The sequence below is a fragment of the Acanthochromis polyacanthus genome, chromosome 9 (genome assembly GCF_021347895.1).
Source record: "Acanthochromis polyacanthus isolate Apoly-LR-REF ecotype Palm Island chromosome 9, KAUST_Apoly_ChrSc, whole genome shotgun sequence".
Lineage (NCBI taxonomy): Eukaryota > Metazoa > Chordata > Actinopteri > Pomacentridae > Acanthochromis > Acanthochromis polyacanthus.
The window spans coordinates 27,511,947-27,534,438 of NC_067121.1; the positions used below are offsets into that span (position 1 = coordinate 27,511,947).

The 22,492-nt window shown below is 41.0% G+C and overlaps 1 long non-coding RNA gene across 1 annotated transcript; it reads left to right on the plus strand.

The window, feature by feature from the left end:
- The first annotated feature begins 7,937 nt into the window (after positions 1–7,937).
- On the plus strand, positions 7,938–21,802 carry LOC127535322 (uncharacterized). The gene is made up of 3 exons (XR_007944177.1): positions 7,938–9,300; positions 13,985–14,045; positions 14,183–21,802. It is a non-coding gene; the product is annotated as an uncharacterized LOC127535322 (long non-coding RNA).
- Positions 21,803–22,492: the final 690 nt, after the last annotated feature.

Below are 22,492 nucleotides of genomic sequence, written 5' to 3' on the forward strand. Positions count from 1 at the left end.
CATCCCAAAATATCATGCAGGTTGCATTTGTCAACTACAGTCACTTTAATCAAGTTATAGAACCTATAGATCACCTCAAATTATCCTACAGGTTATTATTATTTGACCCCGTTCCTATTTGCTTCCCCCAAACTGAGGCTGGGAGCTCATTCAGGAAGATGCTGAAAAAGAAGATACAAGAGAGAGAAACAAATGCAATAAAAACATGACTTGGTTAAGATTAGATATTGTCTAGTCTGATGTTATGGAGTATAGAAGCTGTCTCCATATTGGCCGTAATCTAAATATGGCATTCCTCCCAATTCAATTCATGCCCAAGGTTGAAGAGAATCTTCAGAATTGAAGCTGCCAGTGCTCTCATCACCGTGTTGCTTGTTGTATCACTTCTCCTGATATCCTTGTTCTCAACATAAGCCATCTGAGTCTCCAGAGTGCCTCTGAGTCTGCCTCCTCATTTGTCTCTCACATCGCAGAATTCCTCAACACCAATAAAATTCTTGTGCCAATAACTAGAACAGACAATTCCTGGAGAAATTGTGATTGCTGAATGCTGCTGTATCTTGCAGTTACCTCAACAAGTTCATCTTTGAATCTATGTTTCTATTGTTAAAAAATACTATTTGGTTAGGCCTTATTGTGTTTTCAATGATACGAACTGTTGAGGTAATTATGCAAATATGTGCTCTAGGAACACACAGTCTAGTAAACAGGACACAGACTGAACACTACAGTGACATTGTGTGTTCTTTCGAAGTTATTCTTGCTTATAATGAGTTTGACTGCAGGCTTAATTGACCAAATGCACACTCTCACCCTGCTGATTTGTCAGTGCTTATTAGTCCCAAGGATACAGCTTCACTACTAGTCAGAGTGCATCATCTGTGAGAACAGTGCTGTCAATTGCCACTGATTGCAAGGTGCTTTAGATTTGGATGAATTAATTTGTGCAAGTGTCAAAGTGAACCTGCAGATTAAATTTCAACTAATCTAAGCTCTTTCTTGTTTCTCACTCTCAGCACGTTCAAGGTTAAAAAAAAAAAAGCAAAGAAAAGTGAAACTTGAACAAGTTTGGGCCGAAGTCTTAAAGAATGTTTCAAGGGCAACAGAAGTCTCCTGTGGACAGATTGGTGCCCAATAAAGTGAGCAACATTGCTCAGGGACATCTACGTTCCAGATTCAGGCAACGCAGAGATTCGAGCTGGGTGAAGCTTTCTGTCCCCTTTTGTCCTTACATAATGAGGACTGTGCTCAGAGGACAGCCTGACTGTCCAGCACCCAGTGGGAGCTGCTCCATGCCCTCCCCACTGAATAATATGGTGGAGCATGAAGCAGCATTAACGGTCTGGAACCCACAGGCTTACAGGGACTTGTATTAATATTGGAGGTAATTGTTTTAACTTATTGATTTTCCAAGATCCCCTCTGGTGTAAATCAGTTATTGACCTTGTTAACATTTCCATATGGTGTTTGCTACAGGCTGGAAAACATATCACGCACAACATGAGCAGTTCAGCAGTGTGGCTAAGCATTTCCATCTTGAAACCGCACTGCTTCAGACATCTGGGTTTTCATACATGACAAAATTAAGTGACCAATCCTGTTGACTTGGAAAGTGATGCTTTCTATTGCATTATTCTTCTTCAGAATTGGGTCTCCTGTTCCAACATGTATGACTGAATTACCTCCAGGATGACAACTCCCCACTGAGTAACGTAGAATAGCTTTTCAGTGTTTGAGCACATTTGTAGGTGAGCTGGTGTGCTCAATCTGCAGCAATTGGAGAGAGGGAAAGATCTGCACATTCTAAAAGAAGACAAGAGTAGAGCTACATCTAAGCCATATTATAGTAGGATTATTTTAGTGCAAGAAATCTAAATATGTAACTTTAATACACAGAGATTGGTTTTAGGGAGTTTAATCAACAACTCAAGAAGGACTTTAATTATTTAGTTTTTGGTCTGCAGTGATTAGTATTAAGAGTGAGCATCTCTCACATCAGCACCTCTAATTATTATTAGAAGAGCGGATGTGTCTTTAAAAAGCAAACACTTACAGTGGATGTTTCCAGAGCTATAAACTTGAGACTTGGACTCGTTTCAAAACCAGAATATATAAACTGCATTTGAGTGATCTGGGACTTAATATACATAATTGTGTCTTTCCTCCTTTTAAAGAGCATACTTGACTTAGACTTAAACACACTCAGAACTCAAGTAAAGTTCTGAAATAGTGTCACCTTGCATAGTGCAAGTCTCCTTCCACTGAAATGTTAGATCTTTAAGATTTACTATGCACAAAGATGTCTGGCACTTGGCAAAGGTTTGGGAAGTTGTGATGATTTCCCTCCGGGCTCTCCTTAAATGTGAGTTTATAGTGGGTTTGTATGTGCAAAACTATATTGAATGAAGTAGGACATGCATTGTGTGCATCAGTTGAAGAGAATTTTGAATAAACTTCAATAAAATGTTCTTGGAGGATCTTTGACTATTGGACCTGCTGCTTGAAAAACAGCTTGGCTTCTAGCATTGATACTGATCTTAAGATACAACTCAGCTTGTCTTATACATGCAGATTGTGTTACGTTCCAGCTCAGTATCTGTTAGGTCCTAATTATCTCTTTAGTCATTTATGCTGGCTTTAAATTTAAACCTTGAGTTAAAGCACACTCTTGACTGAGTAACAGCGGTTCAATAAAACATTTCCTGCTCATCTCCTCAACTTAAAATATTCTAGAAAAAGCAAGCAAGTGAAAGTTAATTTGACATGTTCTTGTCAATGTATTGACATATTTTCTGGAAACATTTTCAGAAAAGACTGTTCACAGAACCTCTCTCTTTTTTGAAAAAGTGAGATAATATTATTTTTGACAGACAAAGCCTTGACTTGAACTTGTGGTGCTGTAAAAGTTCTAGATGTTTATCGAGATGGAGACAGCGCATGTTCCTGGTTGTTGCAGATGGTACGGGGAACAAAGAAAGACTGAGTTTGGGTTAATGAATAGATATGAGTGAAGCTGAATCTGAGGCTGCCTAACAGAAGTCGAAAATGATTCATCCTTTCTTGGACTTTCTGTGTTTTCCAGCAGTCTTGTATTTATTGTGCTGCTTCATTCAGCACTCTGTTTCTCTGAGTCAAACCTCTAAAGAGCAGCATCAACACTTCCAATTTAAATTATTCCACATACAGGGGGTGAATGTTGGAATATTTACAGTATGTATGCCTGTATACTGTAAAAAAGTGTTTAATATACAGGATCAGTTGCTCTGTGTGTTAGTATCATGAGGCTAAACATATTCTGGCTGCATGCACTGACAAGGCTCATGTGCTTTACATATTGCTGATGCTGCAACATGATGACTCCCCTCAGAGACCCTATAATCATATGGTGGAAAGTGAATCTATAGTATCTTTTGCATCTCTGATTGAACTTTTTTTTTTTTTTAATTCTGGCATTTTTATTCCTGCATTACATTTGTCTCTATATGCAATTTTATATATGGCTATTAAATCCTTTAAAAAAAAAAAAAAAAAAAACAGGCCTGAACCGGCAGCCTCATTTACCAGGAAGCCTGACAGGACAACCTGCCTGCCTCCCAGCACAGATATCAGCTTATGTGTTAAACATCCTCCTTCTCAGATGTGCTGACAGTGTAAAACTTGCATTTGAAGAGGAATGACACTGGATCCACAAGGATTCAGTCATATGTCTCAGAGCTACTCTCCTATCACTTTGAATTTCAAAACCAAAGCTTTCATGTTCTCTCAAAGCCACTGTGGGACTCGTGTGTTTCTCTGCCACTCCGTATCTCTTCAGGCACCTCGTCCAGCCTTTGATCTCTCAGAGACCACAACATGTAACTGCCCGGATCATGAGCGCGAGTCCTGCTGGGTTCAGGGAAAGAGGTGCGCTCTTCTGTAACCTGGACTGTGCCCTCAGGCAGATAAGTGTTCACGTGTCCAAACAATTTGATAACCTGTCCATCATCTCCCCCTCATCACAAAGGTGTAACATCCAGAGAGGTGCGTCTGAGGAAGGAGCTAGAATAACACAGAGGGATGCTGGAACATTCCACTGGATGGTTCTGGTACAGTGGAGATAAGGGTTTAAAGAAGAAGACAGGTCTGCCGGTTTTCATCATGTGCAGGCTCTGTGTTCCTCACATTGATCTTTTCCCCAAAAAAATATCTTGAAGCCTTGTTTCATCATTATGGGATGAGCACAGAGGAGATCCAGGCAAGATGAGAGAACTGAGATCCAAGAAGAAACAGGAGTAATTGGTTGGTGGTATTGGATTTCTTAAAAAGGCAATGGAAATGTAAATTGGTAGTGTTTGATCATGAATATTAAGGGCAACTTTATCATCTCCCTGCTACAGAACAATTGTCTGACTATTTTCACTTAACTTTGAGGTGGTATAATACTGGCACCTTTTGTTTTAGCCTGTTTTTAATCTTCTCCTTCATAACATTTCTGCACTATCTCCAGTTTTTAACAACCAATTTAAGAACTTATTCTTTAGTCTCGAGGGAGGCATGACTGAGTGATAGGCCCCCTTTTTTTCATTCAAACGCCTGAAAGTTGCTTGGCCTTAATATGTGCAGCCCCCTCCTTCTTTGTGTTTCTCATTGTGTCTGCAGGCCATTTTATTGATGGAGTAATTTTCCCTGAGATTCTACTGCAGTCTCGCGGGTGCTATGTGTATTAATTACCATCTATTCATCCGAGGCTGTTGAGCCTTTCAGCATGCTCCAGAGCAGTAGTTCCAGGCCAGCGCTTCATGGCTTCTGTCCACAGCCCTAATGCGCCAGCAGAGAGGTGAGTGTGTTGTGTGCGTGTTTGTGTGCCTGTGGGAGACCAGTAATGTGAAACCACATGCAGCGAGGAAGCGTGTGATTTATTACTACGGCTCAGCGAAGACCACGTTGTTGACATCTGGAAGAGATGCAACAAAAACATGAACCTCACCCTGCAAGACTTGAATCCACGATAACAGAATAAGTGAATTATGTCGCGTTTTGTGTCCTCAACCCTGCCTCCCATGTATGTTTGCTGTACGCATGCAGGCCTGTGATCAATAACTCATTCCACTGTCCTAAACTCGTGAGGAATTTGTGAAATTACTAATCACTCCCGTATGAAGCTTTCAATTTGCACACGGTGAGAAAATGATTGGAGTGTTTTTGCTGTTAAAACAACTAAACACATCACATTTGCCCCCACACTCTGGAACTCCCTGCCACAACACATGCATGACTGCACAGACCTGACTACTTTCAAATCACTCCTCAAACCCACCTGTTCAGAACTGCTTTTAATACATAATACAAACTTATTTTTAGGATGTATTTTGTGACTTTTTTGATGCTCCTCTATTTTTAATGTTTGATGGTTTATCTGTAAAGTGTCTTTGAGTGTTTTGAAAAGCGCTATACAAAAAAAATGTGTTATTTTTATTATAAGAAACGAATTGTTGGTATCAGTTTGACTATTTGACATCGAAAAGGGAGCAAATTTCACTCTCATTCATACAAAAACTTGGAATTTTATATAACAATTTTATATAACAAACCAGCTCAAGGTTCATCATGAACTCACTTTCCTAAAAATGTCATCTTAGATCCTTCATTGCTCACTCAGTCTTATACTACAGCTGTTATGAGGAATGAGTGCACACTGACAATGTTCTAAAGCCTCCTCTTACTCATCCATCAGCCTCCTTCTCAGCCTAATCCAGGAGCTAACACATGCACTTAGTTTCTTTCCCCCCCCCCCATCTTTGCCATTAGTAGTTGTCTTCAGTCTGAGCTATAGGAGGCATAATTTCTAAGGCTTTACGGGTGAGAGTTTGCAAGTTGCAAGGACGGCGAGTGAGACAAACCATCCTGAGAAAGCAGCAGACTTGTAACTACTTACACATTGTATAAAAGCAGAGGTAAAATGCAGCTCACAAATGACCGTGGAAAGTGAGTTGTTTAACCCTCTGAACCCCAAGTTGGCTGCTTTTGGCTGCTTTTTTCTCCTGTCAACATTTTCATTCATCGTGGGCTTATTTTTCCACTGTAATATAAAGTCCTGCAATGCAAGGGAAACAGCACAAGCATGACTAGAAGTAGAAGGAACTTAGAAATGCCATTAAAGATATGTCGTTAAAAAGAAAAAAGAAAAAATTGAGTTGAACTGCTTTGATCACTGAATTTACAAAAAAATTTAATTATGAGAAAAGAGTGCCCAGATGCATCCCGTATTGGAAAATATATATATTTCCAGCTCCTAAAAACATGTTTTTATGACACTACTCTGCATACAAACCATAGAGAGATATTTGACAATGCTCGATGTAACTTCTAACAACTTGCTGACAAATTGCTTCTCTTCTGTTTCTGGGGAGTTTTTAACAGTGCATTTCCAGACGTTTGCTTATGGGATGGCTTTACTTTTTATAAACTAAATTTAACAAGATTGAATTCTTAGTTGTTCATTTATTCAACTCATCATTTAGAGTCAAAATGCCTCTAGTTAGCCCACTAAGACCTGATGATTTTTAGTTGCAAAACCGGTTTGAAATAGAAATGTGACATTTTAAGTTCAACTAAAAATGCCCAAAATTGTATTTGATTAAAAAAATTATGTTCAGAAAGCAAGAAAAGATAAATTGACATGACTAAATTCCTTCACGGTATTTTACAGCGAGTTTTCCCGTTTAATTGTTGCTCCAATCAACTTCCTTTCGTCCATATTATGAAAATAGTATCGTACTATTCAACATGTCCAACAAATGAACCCATGTAACCTAGTTTCACTCATACTGTGAAGGACTCTGTGGCCATCTGATCCAGAAAGGCAGAATAAAATGCACTTACACAAAGGATGTACACAGCTATGCAACCTGTTCTCCCTTTAAATAGAAATGTCTGGGGAAAAAAAAACTGTTTTGCAGAGAAACATGAGGTTGTGTACCAGATAGATGGTTTAGAGACAGCAGTCTTTCTTCTGCTACATTTCCTTATCTCATTTGTATTCACATCTGCCGCAGCTTGATCTCAATTATAACATGTTTTTACAACCTTGCTGCTCTGATTTTCAAAACTGCTTATCGCTGCCGTTATTTCTTTCCTCTGCCTCAGATAGTCTACCCTCCGTGGCCCTCAATGCCTCTCTCCCTCCACCCGTGTTTGTGTGTGAGCAGCCTTTCAGCCAGCCCCTGGTTGTCAACTGATTGCAGAGTAATTACAGCTATTTGACTGCAGCTTTCACAGCCAGTCCTTTCTGAAGGCACTTACAGAGGGAGAACATGCCAAGCAGAGGCCCTTAACTGCCTCTGGAGATAACTATGGACACAATAGCTCTGTGAATATGACAGAAGAAAAATTATATATCTGGCTGATGCTGGTGCTATCAGGCATATGCAACATAAAGCTGCCAGCCAGGATCTAGTGAAAATTTCAATATTCAAACAGCGAAGGTTTACACTGAAAATGCAATATTAACCAACCCCCATTAGTTCTGTAAGACCCCAGTGGAGCAAATTATAAAACCGTTTCCCTTTTCCAAGATTAAGCATTTTCTATGCTGAAATGACATGAAATGCTTTTTAAAGTCTTGTGAGTTCAAATATCCAAGACTTTAAGTGAATGTCTCCATTTAATATTGAGGAGTAAAGTAAGTTTCACCTACAGACATAATTTGGCGACAGTCTTAGTTGAAATTGACTTCTTTCTAGGTCTACATTTGTGGAGTCTGGTCTGTTCTCCTCCATATTATGAACCTAATCCTGGTTGGAAGGAACGTAATTGTTCTGGAGCTGTCGTACATTAGCTACATGCCTCTCAGCTCAGTGCTATAATCCAGCACAGTAGGAATGAGTCAGACTCTTTATGATGACAGCTCTCCCCGTCTTTCTCCCTCTCTTTCTCTCACTGCCTGCCCTGACACTTTTTCTTTCTCTTCCCGTTCTTTTTGGTCTCTGCTCGTTGTCTTCTGCGTCCTCCCTCCTTCGCCTCCTTCGCCTCCTTCGTCTCTGGCTTACATAAGCTACGTTGTGAGCGGTGACAGCGCAGACCTGAGAACTCATCACAGGCCTCACTCAACAGGAACACCCCCTTCTGTCTGTCTCCTTGTTTCACGGGAGCCATGGCAGCTGTACACTTGACCGCAGGCGAAAAGAGGATAATAGCGAGAGAGATCAAAGCAGAAAAAGATAACAGACGCATGCACTTTCTCTCTCTCTCTCCGTCGTCTTTCCGCATCTCTCTCCCACATACACTCCTTCTCTCTGACTCTTTCTCGACATACGGGAGGTACATTTTACTTTCAAAGTGGGACCAGAAGTTCAAAGCAGTAAACTTGGGGTTTTTTTCTTTTAATGTTTTTGATTTTATTCAATGTAGTGATTTATTAGACTGCCAGACATTGTCCCCCATGATGAAAGGAGATGCAGGGTTGCCAGAGGTTGGAGGCAAAAGAGGGATAAGGACATGACAGGGATCAGACTCTGAACTCCTCTGTGGATTTAACAGTCTGACTCTGAAGAAAAACGAAGGAGAAGGATTGGCTCTAAACTCATTAAAAATGAAATCCAGTGTTGGGTTTCATGACTGTTGGTATCGCAACTACAAAGAAGATTTTGTTTCAGGTTTTTGCAGAAATTCAATTTGAGCAGCATTAACACAGCAACATTGCAGACTGTCGCAGTTCCTGCCTATAGCCTCCCTTCCTTTCTTCTTCTTCTTTCCCCTCTTCTTTTCTGCTCTCTCTACCTCCTTTTCTCCTTGCTTCTCTCTTTCTCTTTTCCTCTCTCCACCTCCTCTCCCTCACTTCTACCTGTCTCTCTCCTCCCCTGCCTCGGTCCAGTGCTGCACACCTGACTGCAGAGCCAATCAGAGCTAATTGGAGACAGCTGCAGGAGGAGCACAGCTGCACGGCATTATTCTGCACTGGATGAAGCCCAGCTCACTCCTGGCCAGTTACTTCCGTTTTATTCTGCAATAATCCGCATCCTTGTGTGGACTCTTGTAATTTTACTTCCTCTTTGTGTCTGTTCCCTTCTCTGTGATTGGCCTCATTAGTTTCACCTCTGTCTTGTCTCCCCAGTTAGCTCTCTGCGTTGTCTTTTGTCAGTTTGTCCAGTTCACTACTGTTCGCTCTCTTCGTGGTGTCTGGCCTCATTCTTCTCCTTGCTCCTCTCATTTGCGTCCTTTCGATTTTTTGGGAATTTTTGGATGTAGCTTTCTTGGATCATCTTCTTTTTTTGGTGGTGTTTTCCTTGGATTACCAGTCTCCATAGCTCCACTCGCAACCCAGTAAGTTTCTTTATTAGAGTTTGTTCTTTTCCACACACTGCCTGCAGTATCTACACTTTGGGGTCAGGTTTTAAAATATTTGCCTTACTTGTTAATATAGAATACTGAGTGAACCCTTGCCTTTAATGTAAAGAGAATACGCTATCACTTTAAGAGAATGAGACGAAAGAAGCACAGTGTGTACTACCAGGACATGACTTGTATAAAGTGTGGGCTTCTCATTAAATGCGACAACAGTGAAGCCTGAGTGTAGCAGAAGAGGAACACCATGTATTTCATAGTGATTGGGATTGCCAGTTGTCCAGATGAGGGAGATGACTGCACTGGAGTGTCGGGGCTTGTTTTCATGACAAGGAGACTGAGAGGCTTTATTGCCACTTCTGGGCAGCAGACACCCAAATGTAAACAACACTGACAGAGAATTACCTTTTGAGTTGAATGATGGTGAACTTGCTAGCAATTATTTACACACCCATCAGTTTGAGAACAACATGGTCTTCCCTGTGGATTCATGTTCTATCTGCCCCGATTAAATCCAGTATTCACTGTTTTAGTTCTGTTCGTGGCATCTACCAACTCCTGAGGGAAATATCTGGCTCTCCTGCCACTAAATGCTTCACTGTGTTCACATTTTGGTATCTATTTTAATGCAGTGCCCATATGTAAATTGAAACAGTTATGGCTGGAAACACTCATCCCAGTTCTTCTGCCAGGGAATAGACATTTTCTCATGCAATTCCAATGACAGAAAACAAAGTCCCACATCTTTTCTGGCCAGTACAAAGACGATAATTAATTTAAAAGTAATTGCAAATATGAGCGTGTGAGAAGTTCTTCAAGACGGGTTTGAAAATGTATGAATCCACACAGGTAACACTATAATACTATTCCTTTTGTGTTAACCTTATAAAAATCAATATGTAAGCAATCAAAAGATTTGCTGTGCCCCACCAGTCTGTCAGATATTTAGTGTTAAGCAACAGTGCTCATGTTGTGATGGGCTAACAAGAATACAAAATAGCTGCTTTTGTTGTGCCCTAATGGGAGTTGTTTTTTGCTTTCTTTCTTTTTTTAATCTCTGGTCTCAGTTTGTATTTAAGAGCTGTGAAATGACGCAGCCAAAAGAAAAAGCAGGAGATAGAAGAACTGTGAAGGGAGTGATGGCAGTAATTATATGATTATTGCACTGAAATGTGCCCCTGGTCTTCATCGGGTTTGTATTGTCCTGGAAGTGAGAGATTCAGATGCACACACTCGCGCACTGACAAATGGGCAAGCCTTGGTTTTTTGTTTATCTCAACACCGCAGGCTCTCAGACAAACCCCTCTGATTTCACATGCAGGCTCACATATGCGGTTGTTATGCCCACGGAGTGTTTGCTGGCACCTGACAGCGGATTCCTTATTGCCTGTTTGTTGAATCTATGTGTACACTGGACAAGCCTGCACATGTATGCAGGAGCCAGAAGTGATTTCTGAACATGGATTGTGAACATACAGGCGACAAGGATGCTTTAAGCCAACATTTATTCCCTGGTAGGCCGGGTATATTATTCTGCAGATGAGAGCAATTTGCTGCTGCCTCCCTTCATTTCTGCATGATTGTCACCCTGTAATGCCAGATCATCTAGAAATGTTTTGTTGTTGTTTCTGTGCTGCTCTGGACATGTGCTTTTTTTTCCAATGGTGTGTTTGATAGTTAATCCAGAGAACCGGATATGTAGCTTTTAATGTAGAACAGCAGTGGGGGAAAAAAACCAACCTATATGAGATCAGTGCTGGGAGCCATGTGTGACTGCCTGCTTGTGAATGTATGTGTGATGGGATTTCTGCTTCAATGTGTATTTCTGTCTCTTTGAACCTGCAGCTGATGATAAGACGCTGATCAATGTGTGCCTCATAATAACAGTCCAAGACTGTTTCCATTTCAGCTGTAAGTAGGAGTCCCACACCAGGTGCCAACATAAAATAAGATTTCCATTTATTTTCTCGGTGCAGTTGGAGTGCAGTAATTAGCGAACCTGAGCGTCATTTATCAGCGTTTTCTTTTCTGTATGCGTGAAATGCCATGACGTTTGACCAAGAGCTTGTTCGTTTGTAAATATATCATAAGATAATTGGTGCCCACTGTGCCACGGAGCTCAGAGTTATCACAACTTTTGCCAGAACTATCAATCTTTCTGCAGATGTGAGGCATTAAAAAAGCAGAAACAAATTGTGCTTTTTCCACCACGTCTTTGCCAAGACTTGTGTGGAGGTAATCATTCACTGGGTATGTGCTTTCTGTAACAATGAGGCCTGTATCAGCTGCCTTGGCCCTGGTCTCAGGTGTTAGGTGGTCATGCCAGGCCGAAAAGATCTCAGTCTGCATCAACACACATCATCTATCCCTCTTAGGCTCATTCTCTGCTGGGAGATAGAGCTCTCATCACTCTCCCTTCTCCATCAGCCGCGGTGATTGGCTTATTATCAGATGTCCTGCACTGAGGAAGAATGAGCCATGCATCATAGCACATATTGCTGTTTCCACACATTTATGAACCCCTGCACAGACACTCACACAGCCTACACAAACATGCACATCAAGGAGTCTGAAAGGAAAACACCTTTTTTGTCTCTGTCACTTAAAATAGCCTGGTGGGACACACTTGGATGTGAATGCATGCTGGTGCACACATAGCAGAGAAGATGATCTCACAGACAGCAGACAATGAAACAATGCCCATGTTGTTGCTACAGCACAAAACTTTGTTCGTTGTCATAGTTACATTAGTTACCTCGACAGTACACTATCTAAAAAAAAACTGGCAAAGAAAGAAAAGGTGGCAGGAAAAAAATGTTAAAACAGTTGAATGCTCTTATGTTCAAAAGTTGCCAACCCCCCACACACACACACACACACAGAAAATGTGAAGATAACATGCATATCTGTAAAATAACATGTTTTGTAAAATTGTAATTTTACAATTATGCAAAGAATTAATCACTTTTGGTAAAAATACAGATTCCTCATGTGGCCATTATGTGTAGTTTTGGCTTGTTTTGTTAATTTTTTTTCTCAGATTTTGGTATATATTATATATGCAAAGTAACTTGGAAAAAATGCCATTTTAAAATCCTTAATATACATACATTCTTTTTCATTTATTTTTTGTAAAATGATACATAAAAATGTGCAAAATAAGTAGTATGAAAAACATAAACTTTTTTTTACAGTGTAGGTCATGTTAAAGAGGCTCTCCAGCAATATCAATGTCAAAGACGGTGTCTAAGTTATTGTTAGTACTATGGTAAGCTCAGATTACACATTTGTAACATAAAATTTAGAACATGAGAACATAGGATTTGAACAACACACAAACATGCCGTCAATGTTTCCAGAGATTGGCCTGTTTTAGAGACAAAAAGCCTGGTTATTCGATACCTGCTGCCTTAGTTTATTGTAACCTATATTCATCTGTCTCCCAAGCATAAAGTGCGATACTGATGAAGTGCTTCTATGATTTAGTGTGCTATTAATGACTACAAATCCTCCCATACATGTTCTAGTGGAACTCATACATGCCATCACTGTATCATGCTCTGCTGCAGTTCTCTTAAGTGCATGGAATCTGTAATGCCTACATCACATCCGTGAGTTGATGGTGCAGTCAAATGTGCCAGCTGTCCCTACCTGTCTGTTTACGAAAGCTATGCTTACTGCTCTCACTTGGCTGTGGGGCTTTAGCCATCTAGGATTTGTGTTCAGCTCCAAAATCTTTATATAAAAATCATTACTAAACAATGAGACAAGGGTGAGGGCCTGTGCAGTGTATTGCAGGGTATGTTGAATATAATGTGCTCCTCACAGGATGCATCTGCAGCGGAGCGGAGCTCTGGTGTAATCGACTGCAGTGTGCTGGAGTCATTGCTCTGCGTTCAGGTCTAATTCATCTCTGCTAAGGAGGGAGAACAGTGATAGGACAGTCATCAGAAAAAGAAAGTGTGTTGTCATGAGCTCCATGTTGGAGTCCAGGGGTCCAGGATCAGCATCCTACTTCATGTGTGTGAAAAGAGAAGGAGAGTGAGAGAACATGCTCGTGGGTGTATTGGTTTGCGTATAGCCAAGGATATATATATATATTTTTTAGTCTGAGGTGAACGGAGGTAACCACCAGAAGCCTCAACAGTCTCCTACCTTCCTTTTCCCTGATCCTCTTGCACAATCCTTTCATTTCTTGGCCTCTCCACCATCATGTCTCCAAATGCACTCTAATTCTGCAACCAATTTCATACTGTATTTCTGCCAAAGCCTTCATTTCCCTTCACTTCTACCCACTCACTTGTCAACCCTCCCTACTTCATGCTTATTGTTCTCATTTAGACCTCCCTCTTTCAGGCCAGTTAATCTCTCCCAGTGCTGCTCCAATCCCCACCTTTTACTTTCCTCCTCTCCAGATCTTTTTCTCCTTCTGTCCTTCATCCCAGTGTGCCCTTCTCTCTGACCTCTTCAAACCCAACTCTAAGCCTTCCTTCTATAAACCCTGTGAGTTGCCCCCAGGGCTTAAACAGCATGGAACTGTACTGCTTTGCAGGGAACTCGAAGCGCTCGAGGGTGTGTGAGGTTTAGAATGTTTAATTGTGTGTGGGGGAGTTGCGTGTTAGACTGGTCACGATTAATGTGCCGTCATTTCTCCTCTATGCAGATCGGACATCCTGGGAGGAGGAAGGCGACACAAGGACAGCAAGTGGGGCAGCAGAAAAGAGGTTAATGAAAAACATTTATTCTACTTATTTTAGAAGGAAATGGTGCTGAGACAGTAGTGTGCAAACATTTTAGGCACTTTGGATGTAAAAAAAAATTCCAATCCATCATCATCTGATTGGTCCCAAATTCATTCTAGAGCACAGCAACAAACCCAACGATGCAACCAGCGACATTAAGAACTATGTTACTGCAAGAAGAGCAAGGATTCCTGCAACAGATGGTCTGGCCCACACAGAGACTGATCTCAGCAACATGGAGTCCGTCTGGGATTGTAAGAAGGAACAGAAAACACTGAGACAGTAGGTCAGGTACAGTTCAGTGCTTTAAAACTGAATGTACCATAAAATTACCCAAGATCTTTTTAAAGACTTTATTTATATTCTTCCAACTAATACCAGTTTCCCCTCATTTAACATGATATTCCTCTAAATTGTGTCCCTACTCAAGGTGAGGTGTGAAATGGAGGTGTTGAAGTCACAGTAGGTGAATAGAAAGGTGTTCACTATGTTTGTTTTTTTAGCTATGACATGTTTTTGCCACACTTTAGCCAAGTGTCTTTGCGCCTTTGTTGTAGGTCTTTTTAAATTACAACTCAAAACCTTCCTGTTTAACCCTTTAAGCTGCAGTCAATTCCAGCCATTTTCTGTACAAAAAAATCGCTAATATTCTATTTGTAAATAAAATATGACGAAAAATACAGGGAATATTGGACACGCATCGTGAGGTGCATTTCCTCGAAAACGGCCTATTCGTGGATTATATACCGACTTCAAGACATGTTTTGGACAAAATAGTTTACTGCCTTGTGTCGTCTGGATGTCCAAGGTTGGATTATGGCCATTTTTTGTGGAATATTTTCATCTGTGTGTAATAATGAACCCGGAAATGTGAGTCGCGCTGTGTACGTTGAAGCCGTGTACGTTGAAGCCGTGTACAGAGAACGGATGGATGGATATTCATTGTTTGTCAGACAAATGTGTTTATATTACCCGCTGTGGTAATCACATCTGAAAGTGGTTTATACTGGCGGATTCATGAGAATCTAAGCTTTCCATCGGCGTATAGTGTTTGTACAATCGCGTTTGCAGTTTCACACATTTAGCAATTGCTTATGCAGATCTCAGAGTGTACCGCGGGCGGGACACTGAAGCGCAACGGGATAAGATGGCTTCTCATACCTAGTGGCATGGTGACATTTTACTATTTTTATTCCTTTGGCTGTATATTTCAGGGCTGTTTTGTTGCTGTACGTTTTGTTCATTTTAGAGGCTGCATAATGGCGTGGCCGTTAGCATTTTGGCCTTGCAGCTATAAGGGCCCTGGTTTGTGTCCCGGCCTTCCTGGGATCTTTCTGCATGGAGTTTGCATGTTCCTCCTGTGCATATGTGGATTTCCCTCCTACAGTCCAACATATGCTGAGGTTAACTGATTATTCTAAATTTGCCCATAGGTGTAAGTGTGATTGTTTGTTTTAAATTATTTTCTTGTTTTTCCTCTGTGAAACACTTTGGTCACCCTTTTGGGCTGTTGTAAAAGGCTCTAGAAAGAAACTTTGATTGCCTGGAACTAAACCTACCTTAGTATTTACCACATTATTTCACCCCCATCCATCCACTTTTAAGATGATGTTGGCGGCAGGCTTGGCAGGTCGTACCAGATGTCCTTCTCCCCAGTAACATTTTACAGCTCCTCCTGGGGGATCTTAAAATGCTACCAGGTCAGATGAGATATGTAATAGCAGTGAGTTCTAGGTCTCTACTAGGGTCTCCTCCATGTTGGACATGCCTGGAAAACCGCCAAAGGAAGGTGTCCAGGTGGTATCCTAGTCAAATGTATGAACCATCACAGCTGGCTCCTTCCTACATGAAGGAGCAGCGACTCTACTCTGAGCTCCCTCCATATATCAGAACTCGTCATGCTATCTCCAAGACTAAACCCACCCATACCAGAGAGGAAATGTATTTCAGCCACTTGTATTCATCATCTCATTCATCCAGTCACTGCTCAGAGCTCATAACAATAGATAAAGATTGGAACATAGACGTACCAGTAAGTGAAGAACTTTACCTTCTGGGTCTTCATCATGACTGTTTGGTACAACATCTGCATTACATCTGATGCTGCCTATTCCATCCGTCTGTCTCCCACTCTGTTTTCCCGTCACTTGAGAACAAGATTAAACTGCTTTGCTGGGGTCAGCAACTAACCCCAAGCCCAGTGGGAGCCATCCATCGGTTTAGAGAAGCATAGACTTAAATTTGGGGGTGCTGAGTCTCATCCCAGCTGCTTTGCACTCAGCTGCAACCTGTTTCAGTGTTTGCTGAACATCACAAACTGAAAACTAATAGTCACATCATCTGTAAAAAGCAAAAATGTGACTTATATTCCCAAACTTTACACCCTCCTTACCTTGGACCCTGAACCTTAATATCCTGTCCCTGAATATAACAAACATGACTGGTGGTATACAACAACCACTGTATTTGACTTAATGCTGGCAACATTCGCTGGTATACAATATTTCTAAAACATAAAAAATTCCAGACTTTTAAAAAAAACATGCTGGCATGAAGTATATTCCAGGGTTTTGTTAAATTGTCCAACACTGGGAGCCTTATCTGACAAGTGATTGGTTTCAATCTCAAGCGGGCTGGTCTGACCTAATAAGAACCTGCCAGAAAACAGACATCAAAAAAGTGAGAATAAGAGTGGAGGAAGGAAAAAGGAGTGGGCAGATTGTGCAACTTTTTGTTGAACCTCTACATACTATAGAAATTCACTCCTTAAATTATTAAGTTGTTTCCATATTTGGCTCCCATCTGCCATGTGTAAACACAGCCTGCATTTCTGCCAAAAGTAAAGCAAAAGCATTTTGTTTCGTGACTGTAGGCCCATTTTCACTGAATATCACAATTTAAAGTTTAGATTTGGTTAAATTTCCCAATAGGGCAGTATGTTGCAGATGTGTAGTTTAAGGCTTGTTAGAAAGTCTCTAATAAATGGTGTCATTTTGGCATGTCTTTAGAGCAAACTCGCCTTTCAAACCCACCAGCAGGTTTTGGGGTTCAGAGGGTTAAGGCAAGGGAAAGCTTGTAGTAACAAGCTGTAATTGCAGGTCTGGGACTTTAGGAGAACTACAGCCTCAAGCAAACGGCCTACACATCCTTTCACAAGCTCAACCTTCTCACCTTTACTTTTTGCCTTGCTTTATATGCAGTCGACCACTGCTGCACTGAGCGTTGGCATTGCACATGAATCATTAAGTAGGTGCAGAATATGGAAGAATTCCTTCAATATGGACATAATTCCATGTTAAAGGTTTGGGTCTCAATAAATTGATCACCTGAGCTACACTTGTCTTCATGTTATAATGTCCATGTTTAGTTGTACTGGATAAATAATTCCCAGAAGTAAATTTGCATATAAGTTACAGAATACATAAATAGATGATATAAAGTACAGTCAGAATTTTTGTTCCGCTAATGGGAGTTAATTACTTAATATTTGGACTGAACTGAATGGACTAAGGGTGCGGTTGTGCATTGTTGCCTTGCTGGAAGAAAATTCTGGATTTAAACCTATTAGTTGGTTGTTGCATTTCTGTGCGTAGTTTGCATGTTCTCCCTTCACCTTGCATGGGTTTCATCCAGGTGCTCTAGCTTCCTCCTACAGTCCAAAGAAATGTATGTTTGTTAAGTTAAATGGTGATTTTAAAGTAGCTGTTTGTGTGAATGTAAGAGTGCACGGTTGTCTGTTTCTGTGTGTTCGCCCTGTGACGGACTGGTGATCTGACCAATGTGTTCCCCGCCTCTTGTCCAATGTCAGCTGGGATAATTGGGCTAAAGGAAACCCAGCAACCAGAGCATAGACTGTATATAAAGATATATGGTGTGTCTTTATATACAGTCTATGAACCAGAGCTGTGTGGTAGTAAGTGCAGAATTTTGTCACTGAGGTGTGAATTTATTTACTTGTTGAAGGGTTGACAAAAAAATGTGTGCAGTACGCTCAACCCTGCGTTTCTGGATGAAGACTTTAAAGACAGAACCCTGGGTGGATGGTGTGGTATTGAGGTGTGATAAGGGTGTTGAAGAAATAATTGCAATTCTCCTGTCATGGAGGCTTGGGCTTGACTCCAGGTTACTTTCTGCCTGCGAGGACTGTAGAGCAGGTGGATGGAGGGAGATATAGACACAGAAATTAATTAAAATTCTCCCTCTCCTCCTTTTCCCATTTTATGCATACATAACTACTCACTGCTCATGACCACAGGGGTTGAGAGCCACAAAACTGGGAGGAGGGCAGAGAATGAAAGGTTAGAGTGGGGAGAGGGAGAGATTTATACTGAGGGAGGTGGAGAGGTAGAGGAGTGATGAAGGTGAAAGATTAATAACCGCCTAGTCCTTTGCTAACAGGCTACTATGTACTTATAAAAGTGTGCGTCTGTGTGTGTGTAATAGCTACTATGGGATTCATGTGAGCAATGTCACTGCGTTCCCCTTAAAATTCTTGATTTTACACATTATATACCTTCTCCAAACAGGGTTCCTGTTACGTGAAATTCATTCTTTCCTCCTAGCTGAACACATCCTTAAATACGCATGCTTGATTATATTTTAATTTATAATTTCTTAGCAACATAGCTGTACCTTTTCTTGCACACCTGGAAAAAAAAATGAGCATGTGTGAGCATGCAGCACAGAAATGCCATATTTAAGAGAGAGTTGGTGTTTTTAGAGCAGACGTGGATAGCGTGTGTGTGTTTGAGAGTGCTTTCATTGGGTTTTAATCAGGGCGTCACGCTCTCGGTTCCGATTAGGTACAGCAGGCAGGGCTCTCCAGCCTGCTGCTTCTGAACAACAACACCCTCTAAAAAGCAGATAATGCCTCGACACTCACAGGCTCAAAGAAAATGAACAACTCTCCCTCATTCTCCCTTCCTCTCTTTCTCCTTCGCATCTGCGGCCAAAATCAGATCGATGCCGAGAGAAAATGAAACTCCAAAACAACAGGAAGGTGAGAGCAGCCTCAGGTATGAGATGTGTCTTGTCACGTGAGGAAAAAAACAGAAAACAGGAGAATGTAATATGAGGTGCAACCAATATGATTCAGTGTTGTCCTCTGGCCCTCCAAATGTCACAAACCATTTTCAAAGATCATCAGATGCAATGCACAAGTGCACAAACACTCAGATACACACAAACTGCAGAATATGTAACAAACTGCGAGAGATTCACGGCCATAGTAATTGTCTTTTTGTGTTTGCGCATCTGCAGTGACAATATGTGATCCTCACACTTCATTCCACATGTCAAAAGACATTATTCTTGTTGCTTCACATTAATTGACTCATTTTTCTTTCATTTCATGTCTAGCCAGTGTGTAAGAGGATTCATCTCCAGGCTCTGTCCCTGTCTATTGGAGACATTACGAGAAACAGAAGTAGGAAAGTAATGAAGATGAATATGTGCATAAATTATTCGGCCATATGTGCATCTTTTTACGAATAGGAAAAATAAAGTTTAAAGGTTGGAGGGAAAAAAGTTAGGATTCTTTATGCTGTGTGTGAGCAGCTTTTTATCCAGTGACTTTCATATCATGATACAAACGACTGCTTTTATAGCAGAGGAGAGAGTGCAACTGTTCAACAATCGCTTTTATTGTGTTCCCAATATGATGATATTCATAAATATAATTCAGCACCTGACACAATAGCTGCAACGTGCACCTGGACACCCACACAGTATCACAAAGCACAATCAGATCTATTGTTAACAGAGTACAAATCACAAGCGAGAAATGACACGAGACTGTAATGACACGAGAACTGCACTGATAGACTTCTTTTGTCACCATATTTTTGTTAATTCATGACACTACTGTTTTCTTTCACCTATATGCATTGATTTTTTTGATACAAAAAACATGCTTATAATGGCTACCTTTATCACTAATCCTGTGTGATAACCTCTCCATTTTACAACCACCATGCAGAATTGTTTGAATTTATTTTCATTACCAAGCCTTCAGTCATGCCTGCAGCTCCGTGAGGCAGCACTTGGGCACAGCAGTGCTTTGAGCTTAATAGTGGTTTAAAAGTGCAGAGCAGCAGATTAAAAACAGCTGTGAAGTGAGTCCTGTTGTCTGACAAAAGAAACAGAAAAATATGCATTGAATATGTGAATTCAACTGTATTAAAATGCCGGCTATGTGAGCACAACAAGTGACAGGAAGATGAATAACTTGACAGGTCATTGTTTATTACTTACAAGTTGCTATGAAGCGTCTGCCATCTTTGGAGGTCCAGGTCCCACAGAGCTCTGACTGTGGGCGTATCATTAAAGCTAATGGTAATGTTAGCCATATTAGCTGCATAACATGCTAACACTAGGAATTTCCATACTGGTGTGGTGACATTATCAAGAAATTAAAACAACCCTCGGGATCTTTAGTTCCTCAGATACTGGCAGTGCACGAAGACTCCTGTGTTCACTGAACTATGAGGCAGCTCCTCATTCACTTAGAGGCAGCAGGCACTGAGGAGCCAAAGTTTGAGGTTCAAGAGTTTAGGGTTCTGAGTTGGAACGTAGCAGCTCAATAAAATCCATCTGACCTGTTTACTCGGAGGATTTTCTAGTTGTGAGGGGGCTTGAGGAATGGCAGATAATAACGTCTTAATTCTAATAATAGCCTTTATACCTCCAAGTTTATAACAACCATGACACATAATTAAAGTGGATTTTCACAATATGGAACCTTAAACAGCTGGGGCAAACTTCATCATAATCCGTCCAATAGTCGTTGAGACATATGAACCTCAGAGTGTTGCTATAGAGGATAAGTCAGTGAATCAACAAAAGCTGTGGAATTTAACCTCTGGTGATCTTAAATGTTGATACCACATTTCCTGACAGTTCATCCAATAACTGTTGAGATTTTTTTTTAGTTTGGAGCAATAAGGTCGACTGACAGACAAGCCGTTCAGAGTCACGGTGCTATCATAATATGTGTGTGCATGTGAGTGTGAATGAATGTTTACATGTTGTGACAGACAACAACCTGTTGAGGATGCACCCCGCCTGTCACCCTGTGTGAGTCGGGATCATCTCCAGTCCTCTGTGACCCTGCACGGAATAAACAAGTACAAGTTCTGCATATTGTATATGTGTGTGTGTGTGTGTGTGAATTCATGATGAATCCTGCACTCTGACAAACTACATGACAACCAGAAACAGATATTAAACATAGCCAGAACTGACACATCTCCAGCACCATAGCTTCTGTTGCAATCCAAACACAACACATTGTAATGAAATGCTTGGTTGGATACCCAGAATTTGCCCATATGGTCTGGAGCGACTATGTGATGGAATATTGCGTAAGTAACTGTGACAGATGCCCTGATTTTGGCTCTGAATGGAAACTTTGAATTCGCAGGGACGACGCTTTCTGCCTTCTGTTTATTCCTGCCACATTTTTAATCATATTGTATCAGCAGGTGATGTGAGGCAATCAGGAACAACCCTGCCGCTGACCAGCCGACACTCAATTACACGCACACCAAGGCTTGTGGAGGCAGAAAGCTGGAGAACATGATTTAAAAGAGGATAGAGTCGGTATAACTCTTGCAGTGTCTTGTTCAATTTGCACCTTCCAAAAAAAATCCTGTGAAAAATGGATTCAAAATGTTTCACTTTCCAATCTTTGCATATAATGAATTGTAAAAATGGAAATAAAAGCTGACTCTATATTCTAACTTTGCATTATGTTATTACTGTGTGTTGAGCTTGTCACTGGACTGTACCTGCAGGGAGCCTCTATCCAACAACTGACCTAGTAGCACAACTGCATTATGTATGTTGGATATGTGACCATGCAATAATTTATCATCACCCTATTTTGGAAGGATTTGGAGACGTATGTGAACATTATTCATAGACTGGAGAAATGGGTCAATTTATTGTTGTTGTTGCTCAGGATAAAATAAAGTGTCTGAGTGTATCTCCGCTGCCACATCTCTGCAACTGATCCAAAGGATGTGTGTTTGTCAAAATATGACAATATCACGTGTAATTTGCACATTTGCCTTGGTCGACATTGCCTAGCAACAGAGACCGCGCCCACAAGAAGCCAAAGGACAGGTTGAGGACCACAAAAACAGCTTCTATTCATTTTATTTGCTTCAACCTCGACACTGCACTCGCTCAGATCCCCAGCAATACAGCCACCAAATGTGAAGTGGATCAGACAAATGGTTGTCAGTCAGTCCTTCACCGTTCTCAGTAGCTGTTCATTCACTATACTTTACACACAAGTTCAGTGTCAAAGTCCTTTGAATGAGAAATCTGCATATTTTGGCTTAAAGTTGTTTCCTCTTCTGCCTTCACAACAGTATTCTCAGCAGGCCTTTGGCTGTCTGTACCAGAGCCTGAGGGCTAATTTGTGC